Here is a 17,397-nt window from a genome sequence, read left to right on the forward strand (position 1 = left end):
ACAAATAAGAATACAATGCAGGGGATTTTATTGCCAATGAAAATGGGTCTCAGCAGGAAGGGGAGCTGAAAAGGGGATGGGGCAGGAAGGTAATCTTCCCCTGAAGTCTGGTTGACTCTGACCAGATTCCTCCCCAAAGCTATGCTGTCAAGCTGTCCTTCCGAATTCAAACCACTTCTCTCTAATGTCCATCCACAGTCACCGACATCCAGCTGCTTCTCCTCTCTGCCTTCTGAGTCTGGAGTCTTTGTAGGCATAAAATCAGAGAGCAGGGAAGGCCATGGGTGGTTCAGAAAAAGGCAACATTCAAGTGGGAAAATAGGGATATAAGTTCTCACTCTGGGCCACTGTCTCAGGCTTTTCAGCTTTAGGGCAAGGCTTTGCCAGGAGCCCACCCTTTTTTGCCTAGAATTTCTCTGCCCCTGTTCATAACACTATCAATATAACCATGATTATATCTATCAAGCTATTAATACCTGCTTGACAGCTTCTGCCTAATTGTCTGCAGGAATACGGATCCGAAAGTCATCAACAGACTCCCCTACTTAGACAGCTCAAGTCTTTTGATGTTTTGACTGAATAGAAAGCCCAGCATCAGGGAACCCAGTGCTCTCCCACTGGGACATAGAGCTCCAGACCAAATTCTGAAAGTAGTGCTGTTTTCAATCTCCACCAAACTGATGGATACGATTGCCTCTAGCAATACACTAGAATTTCTCAATCAGTTTCATCAGTGCTGCTGATTCAGAATAGGTAGGACTTTGTGCCTCTTTTTCATCTTTTCGGCCACAAGAAGTTCTTAAAAGATTGAGAAATCTCTTCACATTTCAAGGTCATCAGCAGGGAAAATATCATTTCAAAACTAGTCTGTGATTTTGTAAGCAATATACCCTACATCTAAGTCCTAGTCTGCTTTTTGTCTATTCCCCTCATAGAATGTAACTTTGTATTAATTCATCTTACCTTCAATTACATCTACTCTAGCTGGGAAGGGTTGTCAGCTTTCTCACACATAGCATATATGTTTGTCCAACTTGTTTCCCAGGTAGATGCTATCTCAGTTCATTTCTTTTGATTTAGAAATTAATTCTTTTATCATTCTCAAGGACATCTCATAATATGTGTTTCTGAAAAGTATGTTCAGCAAGGCTAGCTTTAATCACTGATAAGAGGATACAAATTTATCTCATTGTCAAATAAATTTGGAAAATGGAAGTTAAACAGAATTAATAGTTTTTCGTCTCTTATACAACTTCTTGGAGTCTTTAATATGCTAATCTGAAATGTGTTCTACCGATATATATTTGCAATACTTCTCAAACTTATTTCACCATGAAACCTTTTCTCCCTAACAGTCTCTAGGGTCTGAGATTTCACTGAACACACTTTGGAAAATTCTGTTTTAATATCATCCAATACATGGCATCAGCCTTGTTCAAGCTTTTTCTTTCTTCTTCTGGGAAACACCCATTCCTTCTCCATCCCAAACACACATCATTGAATTATTCCTTATATCCTTAATGCAGTTGCTCTCTCTGTGGACTGTATGGTAACATGACTTCTTAATAAAAATGTGTGAACATGTTCAGTCCAATATCCTTCACTCCAATGCTATCTTTCAAAAAGACTATAAAATTTACATCAATGATTTTTATCATTGATCAAAACATTGTAGAGGTATATTCCCCAGCCTCCCAAAGTGCTGGGATTACAGGTGTGAGATTCAGTCTCTTTTGAGTCAAACATGGAAGAGGAAAAAAAAAAAGAAGGCTTTCTTTTTCTATATTTTTTATTTTTATGTACCACCTTCCACCCTAGACCCTAATCTTTTCCAGCTCACCCCAGGGGAAACAAAACTTGTAAATCCATTCTAGAAATTCAATTTGTTTAAGCAAAATTGTACAAAACACTAGAGCTATAGTATTGCCCCGAGTAGAGGCAGACTCTCTGCACAGAGAATTTGTCTAAGGATGTTAAGACACTTTCCAAATAGTTCCTTATTTCAATGGCACACCTGCTTTTCTATCACAATATAGCTCATGTGTCTTTTGCTTGTCTTTGTTTAGGTAATTACCAGAGTTTACAAATACTCTGTAAAGTATAATTACTGTACATTTTCCAAGGAAGTTCCACAAGCTTTATGCAACAGTTTTTGAATTGCATTATATACACAGAACTATGTTGGTTTTAAATCATTATTACTTGCTCTCACTGGAGCTATGTAACAAAAGTGGAAAATTCTTGGAAATCATTTAATTTTTTTTCTAAATTTACAATGCCTTTTTCTCCACTTCCAACCCTCAACCAATCTTCTTTTTTCTTCCAACCCTCAACCAATCTTCTTCTTCTTCTTTTTTTTTTTTTTTTTTTTGAGATGGAGTTTCGCTCTTGTTACCCAGGCTGGAGTGCAATGGCGCAATCTCGGCTCACCACAACTTCCGCCTCCTGGGTTCAGGCAATTCTCCTCCCTCAGCCTCCTGAGTACCTGGGATTACAGGCACGTGCCACCGTGCCCAGCTAATTTTTTGTATTTTTAGTAGAAACGGGGTTTCACCTTGTTGACCAGGATGGTCTCGATCTCTTGACCTCGTGATCCACCTGCCTCGGCCTCCCAAAGTGCTGGGATTACAGGCTTGAGCCACCACACCCGGCCTACCAATCTTCTTGTTAATGCCTTCTTACAGAAAAGCAAAAGCAACCGTGGCCCATATTCAATACAGTAATACAACTCAGACATTGCTGCCAGGCTCATGCGTCTCAGGGTCTATATTAAGTTACCATTTATCCATCCTGCCAGTGACATTTCACTTCTGTTTTGTTATTATCCTTGAAAGTTGTATGTTTTTGCTGCTTCTGCTGCTGCTGCTTCTTTCCTCCTCCTCTTTCTCCTCCTCTTCCTCCTTCTTCTTCTCCTTTTTTTTTTTTTTGTTTTTAATTTTTTATTGGATTATAGGTTTTGGGGTACATGAGCAGAGCATGCAAGACAGTTGCGTAGGTACACACATGGCAGTGTGCTTTGCTTTTCTTCTCCCCTTCACCCACATTTGGCATTTCTCCCCAGGCTATCCCTCCCCGCCTCCCCCTCCCACTGGCCCTCCCCTTTTCCCCCCAATAGACCCCATTGTTTAGTACTCCCCTTTCTGTGTCCATGTGTTCTCATTTTTCATCGCTATCCCCATCAAGCTACCATTGACTTTCTTCACAGAACTGGAAAAAACCACCATGAACTTCATATGGAACCAAAAGAGAGCCCGCATAGCCAAGTCAATTCTAAGCAAAAAGAACACAGCGGGGGGCATCACACTACCGGATTTCAAACTATACTACAAGGCTACAGTAATTCTTCTCCTTCTTGATGAAGTTTCACTCTTATCACCCAGGCCGGAGTGCAATGGTGTGATCTTGGCTCATTACAACCTTCGCCTCCTGGGTTCAAGCCATTGTCCTGCCTCGGCCTCCCGAGTAGCTGGGATTACAGGCGTGCACTACCATGCCGGCTAATTTTGTACTTCTAGTAGAGACGGGCTTTCTCCATGTTCATGAGGCTGGTCTCGAACTCCCAACCTCAGGTGATCCTCTCACCTCAGCCTACCAAAGCACTGGGATTACAGGTGTGAGCCACCACGCCCGGCCATGTCTTTGCTTCTTATCAACATGTACTTATCAAATCACAGTCAATTGCTATCTACTTCTGTGAGCAGCAACACAGTGTAACACCTAATTTATGTAAGCATCAATGTCCTGGTGCATTCAATGGGTATAAAAAGAGTATCTGCCACATCAGATGCCTCTGTGGGTTGCAGGAGGTAATTCATAGAAAGCGCTTAGTACTAAAGTAGATGCTCGATGCCTGCTAGCTATTTATATTATCACAGTCTAGTCCTAGCAAACAATTTCAACACTTCCTCAGCAGCATGCAGGATTCAGAAAAAAGCACAGCCCCCATTTTAATATTCATGTAAACAATATTTTCCAGTTATATTCTGAATATGAGACTATACAATGGAAAATCCATTCAGAAGAGCGCATTACCAGAACCAACATTTTAAAACACCAACTCAACTATCAAAGCACTTTCACACCTGAGTTTCAGTGAAAAGGAGGAAGATGCCACCACTCCCACAGGCCTTTGAGCTCCAGCATCGTGACTTTGAAGACCAGTACAAAGGCTCCGCAGAGGGCAGCTGCATATACCTTCACACGTGTGGCCACACAAGAACAGAGACTTTACATATCACACTTTCTGCTGCATATTCCTATCCCTCAAGGCAGCTAAATGTATCAGGGAATTCTTTTTTTTAACCATCTTTTTATTTAAATGCATAATCAGAATAGTTACCAGGGACGAGCTAGAGAGAGAGAGAGAAAAAAAAATAGTTCTAGAGAGTGGAGTCTTCTATTGATCTAAGAGCTGCTTTATAAGCTCTGAAAGTTTTATCCTCAGTGCAAAAGTGCCTGGAGTCTATTATTAGTGAATTAATAAGCTGTATGAAGCAATACAGTGCTGAAAAATGTAGTCGTGCAGTTTCAAATGTGGTATCAAATTTCAAGAATTGAATACAAGCAACTTAAATGACATAAAAGAACTTCCAAACTTTCTTCACATTACATCCTTGACCCACAACCTTTCTTCTAGCCTGTGCTGTCACCCGTGGACCCAACTCTAGTCTCTAACCTGATGCCACCCCTGACTGTCTATTCTTTCTATCTCAACCTCTCTCCCAATCTCAGACCCATATTTTCAACTGCCTTACCTGTGGAGGACCTTGAAACGCATGAATCTCAAAGTGGCACAGCACCTGTCGGTATATTTCTCCTCTTACATGTTCCTCATGATCAAAACATAGCCAATCTCCAATGCTAGAAACCTCACTTTTCTGGAGGTCCCCATTCTTCTTCTCTGTATCATACACTGACCCAGTACTCACACTTCCTGGCAACCTTTCAAATAGGTGTAGTCACATAACACCATTTTTTTTTTTATTCCTAGGAAAAATGCTTGCATTCTGCCTATAGGTACCTCCCTCTCTTGATTCTCCAACAAAAATAAATTTTTTTTCTGAATTAGTTACATTTCCTAGCACAGTTTTCCTTCAGTTTCCCACTTACCTTTCTACAGTTTTTTGCAAAGACCACTTCCTCCACACTATTAACTTACTGTCCTATTATCTTCTCTTGCTTTAATAAACCCTTTTGGACCACCCCATAGAAAAATTCCACAGGATATTAACAGAAAATATCTAGAAGATAAGTAACTTGTACATATGTATATTTTTAAAATGTTTGATCTCAATAATCAGGAAATACAACTTGAAACTGTGAGATCCCATTTCTTTTTGTCCACCAGATGGCCCAAAAATATTAAACGTCCATAATATTCACTGTTTCTAAGAGGCAGGGAAATAGACACTTGCACACATGAAAAAGAATCGATCAGGAGCCTGTAATCAGGCACTGGCACTTTCCAGCCAGTTGTTCCTATGCCAATAACACATGTTAGTCCTGGTCACTAAAAATACCACGTGGACTTTCTCTCTCTCTCACCCAACTTGTTCGCAATCACCAGAAAAGAACAGATAAAATAAGGACCCAATGGATGGGTAGGGATTGGAAGGAAGGAGAATGAGAGCTACAGCAAAGGTTATAGCAGGCATATGAGATGCTGGCCATAGCTTTGGGGAAATGTCTTAGAGGGCAATGCTCTATCAGGCATGACCCCTTAGGTTTTAGATCATGGGGAGCTCCAGTGGTACTGGAGATACCAGGGTGGCAGGGGCAAGAGAAACGATTCCTGGGGCTCAGTGAGTAGGTATATTGTGCCAATAAACAAAATATAATACAATATTATAACAAGCAGTGCTTCTGTACTGGTGGCTAATGAAGTCAGTCCTGGTTTACTCCCTTCTTTCGATTCCTTTATTTGCCCATCCTTCTTTGGGATATATTGAGTGAATAAGTAAATAAAAGAATCAAGGCAGCCAGTCAAGGGATAATGAAGTCAAGTAAGTAGAAAATAAGGAAAACAATAATATTGATGCGAAATGTTCATCACTGCCACAACCCTCCCTGTCTTGTTAGAGAACATACCCTGCAAACTCTCCTGTTTCCCCGCAGAGCCCCTGTGCCCCACCGTCCCAGAGGAACCAATCCTTAGAACGAGTTGAGCCAATCCTATTTCTCAGTCAAGAATGAGAAGTAAGAGACACAGAGACACCTGAGTAGGTACTGTTATTATCCCTTTCACAAGTCAGCAAACTGAGGCCTATAGAAGTGAAGTACCTTAGTCCTAGGTCATATAACCATTATGTGAAAGAAAGACGACTGGAATCCAGGCAAGCCGCCACCAGAATCTGTGCTTTTAACCACTAAGCCAGACTAGACAGCAGCAGCACTTGTGTTGGGGAAAGCAGAAGCTCCCTGCATGTGACTGCAATGAGGAACAGAGGAGCCAGTTTCTAAGGCAAGCATGGGAATGGAGCAGACACTGGGACATGCCAAACCCCCCAGGAGAGGAGCCAGGGCCCCAGTGCACCACTGCAGTCTCAAAGAGGCCAAAATGGAATTAGATTCCATCCTTTGGATAGTCCAGAGATAATTTAGGAAAATGTTGCCATCAACTTCCCTCTGCATGACTGGGTGTATTTTTGAAGATGGTGTTAGCGCTAGGAGTGACCAACTTTTGAAAATGGATTTGAACCCAGATCTGTAGAACGCTGCATCTAAAGGATCTCCACAGAAGCCCCACCATAGCTGTGTCTTTATAGGAAATCCCAAGACTTCAGATGCTTCCTGAATGCTGTCAGAGCGCCATCTTCTGCAGATGGCTTGAAACAACATGAAAGAAAAGAAGGAAGAGAAGAAGTGGGGAGAGGGAAGGAGGGAGGGGAGAAATAGGGACGGAAGAAAAGAAAAAAAGAAGGCAGGCAGGCAAGCATTAGATGTGCGTTGTTTCCCCTGAATACATAATATGAAAAAAAAAAAAACTTATACAACAGAAGCACATTTCCAGCTCTCAGAACCTTCTGCTGCAAGTTCCTAGGGAGGCCACAAGCTGGTGCTTGACAGTGGTTGTCCATCTCTTAATTAGCATTTTTGGATCCACCACAATTCAGCTGGATGGCCATTTCCTCACAACTGATAGTCGCCTGGAAATGGCTTTCACAGCTGGGCCACAGATCCCTCACCCAGGGAGCCTGTAATCGAGCTGCTCAGCAGCCTTGTTCGGACATAATTAATATTTCTGGAACTGCTGCTCAAAGGCTCCTGTTACTGTGCTGTACCAGCGGTGAGCCAGTTGGAAGAGGATTTACTGTTAGACAATGGGTGACCCAGCTGTGCAGACCTCAGGCCAAGGTGAAGAGAGAGCTCAGAGGCAGTCACCCTTCACCGCCTGTAATGTGAGAGTGATGGAGAAGGGAACGAGCAGAAAGGAGAGTGGGATATGGTCGTGCCTTCAAATTCTGGCTCTGATGATCACCGTCTAAGGCTGTGGAAGGGACAAAGGTTCTTAAGATGACCTCTGGCATTTTTGGCTGGGCTTCTCCTTTCCTCCCTGACCATATGTACATGTCAACTACCAGCCTTTCCCCTTGCAAGCTGGAGCTTCCAAAGCTAGCAGGGAATAGTGTACAACTGGAAGAAGCAATTTGCAACAGATTTTGTTTAACACCCTTGACTTACAGTGAGACAGAAGGAGGCCCAGAGAAGTTAACTGGCTGGAGCTCAGGTCAGTGAGTGGCTGCTTAGACAGACTAGAAGGAGGATGACGTCTCAAGTTTTAGTCTGTCCCCTCTTCTTCTGCCACTACAAGCTTGAAGTGGGGGAGAAGATGCATGTAACTGAGCTTTGCAGTAACATGGGCCTTAGCTGAAATTCCTTCTGTATCACTGGGGGTTGTGAGACCTTTAGGCTGCGGGTAAGCTAACTCATGAATCATCAATCTCAAGGAGAAAGACACACGCACACACACACACACACACACACACACTCACACTGCAATATATTCATAATATATAAGTGGTAGCTGTCATAATCATTTCCTGATACTCTTATGTGGTCATTACTGTTAACTCCAGTTCTTGTGAGCTGTGTGAGCTGTGTGAGCTTGAATGAATCACAGAAACTCTTGGAACTCCAGTTCCACATCTACAAAATCAAGACAAGAAGCCCCATCTTCAAAAGCTATTGTGGAAACCTTGTAACAGATCTCCTGGCAGGCAGTGAGATCTCACTAGATACCTGCTACTTTGTTATTTTACTAAATATCATTTTCATGGCAAAGTTCCCTATAGCTCTGACCTTATTATTTGCATACTTAAAGGTATTTCAAAGCCCCCTGAACTTCAGACTCAAGTCTTAGTTTCTTAACTGGACATTGTGGATCCTCAAGACCTGACTCTCGCATCTCTGTGCAGCGAATAATTTGGCATCCCTTCGAGGGATTTCACTTCGTCACCTACTTCCTTCCCTTTGATCAGTATCTGCTTCACCTTTCTTCTCTCTGATTCACTTTTGTGAATACAGTAGTCCTGCTTATCAGTGGGGGATACATTTCAAGACCACCAGTGAATACCTGAAACCACAGATAGTAAAGAACCCTATATATGCTTTTTTTTTTCCTATAATGCATACCTATGATAAAGTTTAATTTATAAATTAGGGACAGTAAGAGATGAACAAATAAAATTGTTGTAATAAAATAAAATAAAATAGTTCTAATAAAAATAGAGTTGTTCCAATAAAATTTAACAATTATAACAATATACTATAATAAAAGTTATATGAATGTAGTCTCTCTCTCCTTCAAAATAACTTGTTGTACTCACCCTTCTTCTTGTGATAACATGGATGATAAAAGCCTATGTGAAGAGATGAAGTGGGGTAAATGACATAGGGATTGTGGACAGTACTTGGCTACTATTGACCTTCTGCTGATATGTGAGAAAGAGGACCATCTGCTTCAGGTGATCTTCGATCATCAAGCCATGATGATGTTGATGGTGGAGTGTCAGAATCAGACAATATTGAAGGCCAATAAGTATATATGGCCTGGATATGCTGGATGATTCGTGTCCTAGGTGGGATGGAGTGCGATGCTGTGAGGGTTCATCACACTACTCAAAATGGCGTGCAGTTTAAACGTAAGAGTTTATTTCCCGAACTTTCCATTTAATGTTTTTGGACCACAGTTGACTATGGGTAATTGAAATCTCAGAAAGCAAAACCATGGATGTGGGGAACTACTGTAGCCCTCCTTAGTGTGGAATATGGCAGTTTGAACTTGAGAGCCGTCAAAACATTTCAATTTTATCACATTGACTTAGGAGTAAGTTGGTAAAGAAAGAGACATGATTGGCTGGAAATCCATTGTCAGGTAGTGGCAAAATGTTCTGTTAAACCACTAGCTGCTGTAACTTGGAAGGTAAATTACATACTTACTGGGCTTGTTACACACGGGAAAGATGCTGGAAAGCAAAAGATTGATACACTTTGTTGGTTGTTACAGGCTGCATTTGGCAAGGTAATTGATGAAAGAGATGCACTTATTGATGGCTTTATAAGCAGAAATGATTGGAATACAGTCCAAATATATAAAGATTTGCAGGGAAACCCAACTGTTTCTAGACCCTGAGGAGTAAACTGTGGAATTATGACAGTCTTACTGGGGCAAAGACCAGATGATATTTCCCAGTTGAACAGTTGTCCCAGCCTTGAAAAACAGACTGGATGAAGGGTGTGATCCAAGGAAGCCATCAGTAAATTAAGAGAGACTTTTAAGAACTAGGGCAAAAAAATAAAATAAAATGTAAATGGCACAAAATCCAGAAAGAGCTTTGGGTGTGGCTACTGATCCACATACCTAAATGAGAAACAAATACATCAGAGGCCCACTGAGTTTCTAAATGAATTCTGTTGCCAAATAAACCAGAAATCTAGCCTAAAAAGATTGGAGTTGTGTGACAGAACCCTAGAACAAACCTCGGGTTGAAAGTAGGCTACAAAAACAGGGCTGCCCTCAAAGAAGCAAACTTCCTCTGCACCCTGATGTGGCCTAGGAAGAGAATAAAAGTTCCCATAGGGTGGAGTGGGGGCCACGAGAAAAATTCATGATGCCAAGTAGCTCCTCCCAGATAGCAGATCTGAGCCTAAACAAGGAAGTCCTTTGCCTTAAGTCCAAGCTTAAGGAATCCTCATGTTATCTTTCCAATGTGTGGGATTTCAGGGATGTTATGGACTAGTGATTGCTGTGCTCTGCTTTTCCTGTTCTGTGTTTTAGGATGAGCATATAGGGGAGAGAATCAGATTACATTTCTTTTTAATTCATATATTACTAGACCATGGGAGCTATTTCCGGACCTGATGGAGAAGAATGTGCATCTTGGACATATTGGATGTAGGATGCAGAACTGGGTAAAACTACACATGGGTTGCATCTCTTGGTATGAGGCAGAGTGTGATCTATGTAGGGAAGAAAAATAAAATCTGTTGACCAGGGAATAAATTTTGGCAGAAGGGGCTAGAAGCTCCCCCCCAAAAAATAGATAGAATAGAAAAACAGTAAGTTGGAGAGAAAGATATCAAGTCTTCTAGGGTTAACATCTCATCCCTAAGGGTTTTGGGGATTTCTCAGCAATCCACAAGTTAGGGTGGCCAGATGGAAGAGAACCAAGATGATTTTTATGATCTATCACAGAAGCATTTGAGGAGTCCATGACAACCCTTCAGAGACACCTGAATAGGAAGAACTCTCATATATTACCTGCTTTAATTCTTTCCTTTTCTGCTTCTTCCTTCTTTTGTTTGACAAACATTTATTGAACACCTTCTGTGCACAAGAGCCAGAGGTAGCTGCTGGTATACAAGTATCAATCAGACTCAGTTACTGCTGTCCACAAAACGGTAGGAGCTGTGGTAACCATCTCTATACACTGCAAGGCCATAAAAACCAAACTGCCTCTTCTCTTCTGAGGGTCCTGGAAGGACTCTCGGAGATCAATTGCCTGACCACAGTCCTAGAAGTAGCGGAGGTCAAATCTAAGGTATTAGAAGATAGTAATAGATTCCTGTGACATTTAGGTAATATAATAAATTCTCATAGTATTTTCATTTTCTGTGCAGATTTCTTATTTCTATCTCTAAGAGTGTGGCCAGTATAAACTTGTAGGCTAGCCTGCTAAAGATACATGTCTGTATTTTGCTACATTTATATTTCTTTAATACCTATTGATTTTACTAGGTATACAAAAATGTAAATATCATAATCCCTAAACTCAGAATGGCCACAGCTTAGTGCTACCCTCCTTCAGATCAGCTCTTTAAGCCTCGATTTCTTCTTTAGAAAACTAGGAGGCCAGGAGCAATGACTCACGCCTGAATCTCAGCACTTTGGGAGGCAGAGGTGGGAGGATCATGAGGTCAAGAGATTGAGACCATCCTGACCAACATGGTGAAACTCCATCTCTACTAAAAATACAAAAATTAGCTGGGCATGCTGGTGTGCACCTGTAGTCCCAGCTACTTGGGAGGCCGAGACAGGAGAATCACTTCAACCCAGGACTCAGAAGTTGCAGCGAGCCGAGATTGCACCACTGCACTCCAGCGTGGTGACAGAGCAAGACGAGAGAGAGAGAGAGAGAGAGAGAGAGAGAGAGAGAGAGAGAGAGAGAGAGAGAGAGAGAGAGAGGAAAAAGAAGAAAGAAAGAAAGAACAAAAGAAAGAAAAAAAGGAAAAAAAATAACAAAAACTAGGAGAAATCAATCCATCAAGGGAATTTAAATAAATCGACAATGCTTAAACTCATGAGAGCACCCTGTCCCTCTATCCCTCCAATTACTTCGATCCATTACTGTTTGGCTTCTCCTCTTTCCCATCTGAGCTTGGATCCCATGATAGCTATTTAACTCACTCTTTCACCAACCCCTTTTATTTTTCTATGACCACAACTTTCAACTCAAGTGACCCAACCAAATGCTGACCTGAAGCCACGTTATATTCTGTTCTCATTGTTTCTATAGCTGCACGCCTGAGCTCCGTGGACAACCACTCAGCCACTCTCAGCATTGCTCACCAACTTTGTAATTTGTTTTTGATCAGTTTCTACTCCCTTGCACCTATTGGCTAGGGCAGACTTTCCCTAGTATCACCCAGCCCCATCACCTCACAACTGACAATGTTTCTTCCTTCATCAACAGTCTTCTGTGCTGTCTACAAACACATGTATAAAACCACATCCACCCCAGCTCCCTTAACTCCAGCTCAGAGTCAGCCACAGGGGGACCTGGCCTCTTCGAAATGAAACCAACTGGGGCCTTGGACTTTGACCCCCTTTTTTTTGTTTGTAAACCTCCAACGGCTAAGTCTATTAGAAGTAACCTCCTGGCTCTTATTTTTTGTCTTAAAGACTTTCTTAAGCCTCTGCCTTATTAAAAATAAATGTATTTTTAAAAGTCTCCCTTGACTCTCTGCTTCTTTCCAGATGCTATCAATCTCTTCTCTGCCCTTCTCAACTGAACTTCTTTCAAGTTCTCCACTTGCGCATTTCCTGTGACTCATCAATGCTCTGTGATCTGCATTCCAATACTTAATGATCTCCTCCTTGCCAAAGCCAACAGACCCAACTTGGCTGTCATCTGGCCAGAGCTCTCAGCTGCTAGGGACACTATTAGTCAGCCTCTCCCAGGCTCTTGGCCTCTCCTCCGCTTGGGCAAGGCTCCCACCTATCCCAGAGCCTCGTGAGCTTTCAATGCATGACTGACTCTGGTATTGCCTTTGTCAGCTCAAGACTCGCCCTCAATATGCAGAGTGAAATAACCAGCCACTAACTGGCTCTGCCAATCTGGCTGTCCACAAACATCTCAAATTCAAGGTAGCAAAACCTGATATCCCCATATTTTCCCCTAAACCTGCTTCCACTTACCTGATCACAAACTCAGTCTCTCAAACCAGACAGCCTGCTGTGGATCCCCACAGCCAATCCATGGCTGCTTTCTGCTGTCTTCACTTTTCGGCTATGTCTTGAATCTGGAGCCTCTTTCTTTCCAATTCCCCGTCGTTTCGCACATTAACTGCTACAGAACTCCCTATATCGCCATCAGAATGATAGATCCTTTTTTCTTTTGAGACAGAGTCTCGCACTGTCGCCTAGTCTGTAGTGCAGTGGCACAATCTCGGCTCACTGCAATCTCCGACTTCTGGGTTCAAGCAATTCTCCTGCCTCCGCCTCCCGAGTAGCTGGGACCCCAGGTGTGTGCCACCACACCTAGCTAACTTTTTTTGTATTTTTAGTAGAGACGGGGTTTCACCATGTTGGACAGGATGGTCTCCATCTCCTGACCTTGTGATCCACCTGCCTTGGCCTCCCAAAGTGCTGAGATTACAGGTGTGAGCCACCATGCCAGGCCAAATCTTAAATACAAATCTGATCATGTCTCCATTTATAAGCTGGCAATGCTTTCTCCTAGGATACAGAATAAAGGACAAAATCCTTCACATGGCACTCAGAACTTCCCATAAGGAAACCTCTCCTAATTTCCACCTCTGTTTTCTGTCATTCCCTTTATACTCCATTGCTGGTTCTCTACTTGTACGTCTGCCTAAGCTGTGCTCCTACCTGGAATAACTCTCCTCTGCTCTGGAATAGCTCTCCTTTACTCTCTGATTCCCTCCCACCTGCAAGCCCCCAATTCCCTCTCCAGGTCTACAGAGTAATGTACAAGGTATACTTCAAATTGATCTTTGGCCCCTTGGGTTAGGTATGCCCTCCACTAAAAAATCCTTGACCTTTTCCCATCATCTTATACTCCACCTCCAGAAAGTTTGGTTCCCTCTTCTTTGTCCCTATAATGCCTGGTGCATTGCTTTATCATTTTAAATAGCAATTTTTTTTGGACTTCCCCTCAATTGGACTGTAGTCACTTGAGAGAGGGACTGTTCTGCTTGTCTCTGAACCCCTGCCATCTAGTATAGAGCCTGGTCAACAAAAGTAAGAACATCATACTCTCCTAGTTTTTATGACAAAAAAAGATGATGTAAAAGAGCTTACACGATCTACGTGGTCTCCTTCATAAAGAGTGTCTGTATGGTAGGATCATTCCTAGGGTTTTTTTGTTTTGTTTTGTTTTTGAGTTGGAGTTTTGTTCCTTTGCCCAGGCTGGAGGGCAATGGTGTGATCTCAGCTCATTGCAATCTCCTCCTTTCAGTTTCAAGCGATTCTCCTGCCTCAGCCTCCTGAGTAGCTGGGATTATAGGCGCCTGCCACCACACCCAGCTAATTTTTATATTTTTAGTAGAGATGGGGTTTCGCCATGTTGGCCAGGCTGGTCTCGAACTCTTGACCTCATGATCTGCCCGCCTCGCCCTCCCAAAATGCTGGAACTACAGGCATGAACCATCCCGCCTAGCCCATTCCTAGGATTTTAAATCAAATATGCATCCTTTGTCCTTGATATAATTTGGATCTGTGTCCCCATCCAAATCTTATGTTAAGCTATAATCCCCAGTATTGGAGGTGGGGTCTGCTGGGAGGTGATTGGATCATGGGGATGGATTTCTCATGAGTGGTTTAGTGCTGTCCTTGTGGTGCTGTCCTCGAGAGTGAGTGACTTTGCACAAGATCTGACTGTTGAAAAGTACATGTCCCTCCCTTTCTCCACTTGATGTGCTGCTCCCTCTTTGCCTTCTGCCATGCCTGGAAGCTCCCTGAGGCCTCCCCAGAAACAGATGCCGCTATGCTCCCTGTACAGCCCGGAGAACCAGAAGCCAATGAAACCTCTTTTTGATAAATTACCCAGTCTCAGGCATTTCTCTACAGCACTGCAAGAATGGCCTAATACAATCCTCTATGAGATCACAGTAATTTTGAATCAGCTATTTTTTTCAAGTCTTCAATAGCCACACATATCCAGTGACTACTATTTTGGAAAACTCTGCTCCTAAACAGAAATTATGGTGCTTGGAGCTATTATCAAAACTATTTGGAACAATATACAGGAAATACCTAACATAGGCAGCGGCATACAAAGATGCACCCGATGTTCAATTGTTTCTCCCTGCCTATGATACTAACATTAAAAGGTAATGTCCCCCATGACATCATTTCCCTCGTGGGGAATATATGGAGAAAGAAGTTTTTGAATTTTTTTTAACGAGAGACAGATAAAATATACAGTTAAAATGTATATCTGTGTGATATTTGTCATTTCTATGAACTCCACCAATGAGAATAGAACAAAAGGAAATGCAGATAATCAATATCCCCTCTAAATTCCTGGCATTGGTAAGAAGAATGGCGAGGGGAATGAGAGTGATGTTGAGGACACCATCAGGCTTACAGTGTTTATGGTCCAGCTTTCAGACTTGATGTGTTAGGCTGCATGGATGTCTTCCAAGACTCACTTCCTCTTATGCTAACGGCATAGGAACGTAAAAGCCTCTCAGTAAAATTAAAGCCACATAACAAATGTTTTCTTCCCACAAATCTTGTTTTCCTTGTAGTGAGGAAACAAGGGCTTTAACTCTAACCACAAATTGTAACCCAAGGTGGGGAAAATGTCCATGAAGAAAAGTGGAAGATCACAAATAGGCTGGAACAAAGAGGGGCTTGGAGGGGTGGGTGGAGATTAATCTTATTAGGATCGTATATCATGAGGGTGTCAGGTGTGAAAGCAAACGAATGGCCTGTGTTTATCTGAGCTAAACCGTGTGGTTCACCCAAACATTCACTCCCCAGAGCATTTTTTTTACCGGTAATAAATTGGCCAAGTCGTCGTAGGGCGTTGATAATGAAGTACGCTTAGGTGCAGTTAGAGATTTCTGGCTGGGTTTTAGATGTAACCACTCTCCTACTCGCTTTTTTCCTCCTTCTCCCTCTCCCTCTCCTTTTTATCACAGCTGATTCGAAAAGCCCTTTGGAAAGATGAAGTAGGTAGAAATCAAAATAAATGGATTCTATTAAAACCGGCAATGCATCAACTGCTTGATAAAGTGATTAATAAACAGCTTAGGATGGTGATTGATTAAACTCTTTAATCAAAGTGCTAAACTGACTTAATATGGAGAGTTTCAACATGTTCAAAGTGTACATTTTGCTTGCCTAAGGTTCACAGTTGTTTATGTAACTTTTCTGAAGTGTATCCCTTAGGTCTAACCTTCAGAGAGCTGGGACTGTGGAATGTGTAAGGATTATAAAGTATCACAAACCGCATTAGGCGCTGAAATGTGCTTATGAGTTATAGGACCTTTCTACACGGCAGCAAGTCATTTTTCAGAATTCCGAACTCCTTCACCAGACAAGTTCCCTGCTCGTATCACTTCAGAACTCTTTACGCCTCAATGTATAAAGCAAGACAGTGCAAGTTTTTAAAAGTTCCTGTCACTCACATTTCATTCTCTCCTTGAAGCACTGATTGCTTTATTGCATAAGGTCAAGATTTTGATGGCGAGGAAGAAGGCTTATTTTTACCCTGAAAGTAATTTCATGTTCATTAGAATCGGGTATATTTCATTCAGTTTGTGTGATTCTCAATATCAGGCATCATTTTTGACACAATTAATAATCTGCACACCAATTTAGGAGCTATAGGCAGGCAAATCTGTCCAGTGCCTGTCTCAGGAGCCTCAGAGACATCTTATGAAACCCCAACAAAAGACTAATATCCAGAATCTACAAGGAACTCAAATTATGAAGAAGAAAACAAACAGTCCCATCAAAAAATGGGCTAAGAAGATGAATAGACAATTCTCAAAAGAAGATACACAAATGGCCAAAAAACATAAGAAAAAATTCTCAGCATCACGAATGATCAGGAGAATGCAAATCAAAATCACAGTGTGATGCCACCCTTCTCCTGCAAGAATGGCCATAATCAAAAAAAAAAAAAAACAAAAAATAGCAGATGTTGGCAGGGATGTGGTGGAAACGGAACCCGTCTACACCGCTGGTGGGAATGTAAACTAGTACAACCACTATGAAAAACAGTGTGGTGATTTCTTATAGAACTAAAAGTAGAACTAGAATTTGATCCAGCAATTCCACTTCTGGCTATCTGCCCAGAGGAAAAGAAGTCATTAAATGAAAAAGATATTTGTACACGCATGTTTGTAGCAGCACAGCTTGCAATTGCTGTAACATAAAACCAGCTCAAATTCCCATCAATTAATGAGTGGATAAAGAAATTGTGGTATGGCTGGGTGCAGTGACTCCTGCCTGTGAACTCAGCACTTTGGGAGGCCGAGGCAGGCAGAGCACAAGGTCAAGAGATTGAGACCATCCTGGCCAACATGACGAAACCCCATGTCTACTAAAAATACAAAACTTAGCCAAGTGTGGTGGCACAAGCCTGTAGTCCCAGATATTCAGGAGGCTGAGGCAGGAGAATTGCTTGAACCTAGGAGGCAGAA

The 17,397-nt window shown here is 42.1% G+C and overlaps 1 protein-coding gene across 19 annotated transcripts in view; it reads right to left on the reverse strand.

The window, feature by feature from the left end:
* Positions 1-17,397, reverse strand: part of LOC128932316 (uncharacterized) — a 455,935-nt gene that overhangs the window by 369,043 nt on the left and 69,495 nt on the right. For 18 of the 19 annotated variants that reach the window (XR_013536601.1, XR_013536600.1, XR_013536612.1 and 15 more), the window contains one exon: positions 15,742-15,903. The exons of the other annotated variant lie outside the window; for it this stretch is intronic. The gene's annotated coding sequence lies outside the window, so the exon portion shown is untranslated. The remainder of the gene's footprint in view (positions 1-15,741; positions 15,904-17,397) is intronic. 19 annotated transcript variants of the gene reach the window in all.

Source organism: Callithrix jacchus, chromosome 6 (assembly GCF_049354715.1).
Source record: "Callithrix jacchus isolate 240 chromosome 6, calJac240_pri, whole genome shotgun sequence".
Classification (NCBI taxonomy): domain Eukaryota; kingdom Metazoa; phylum Chordata; class Mammalia; order Primates; family Cebidae; genus Callithrix; species Callithrix jacchus.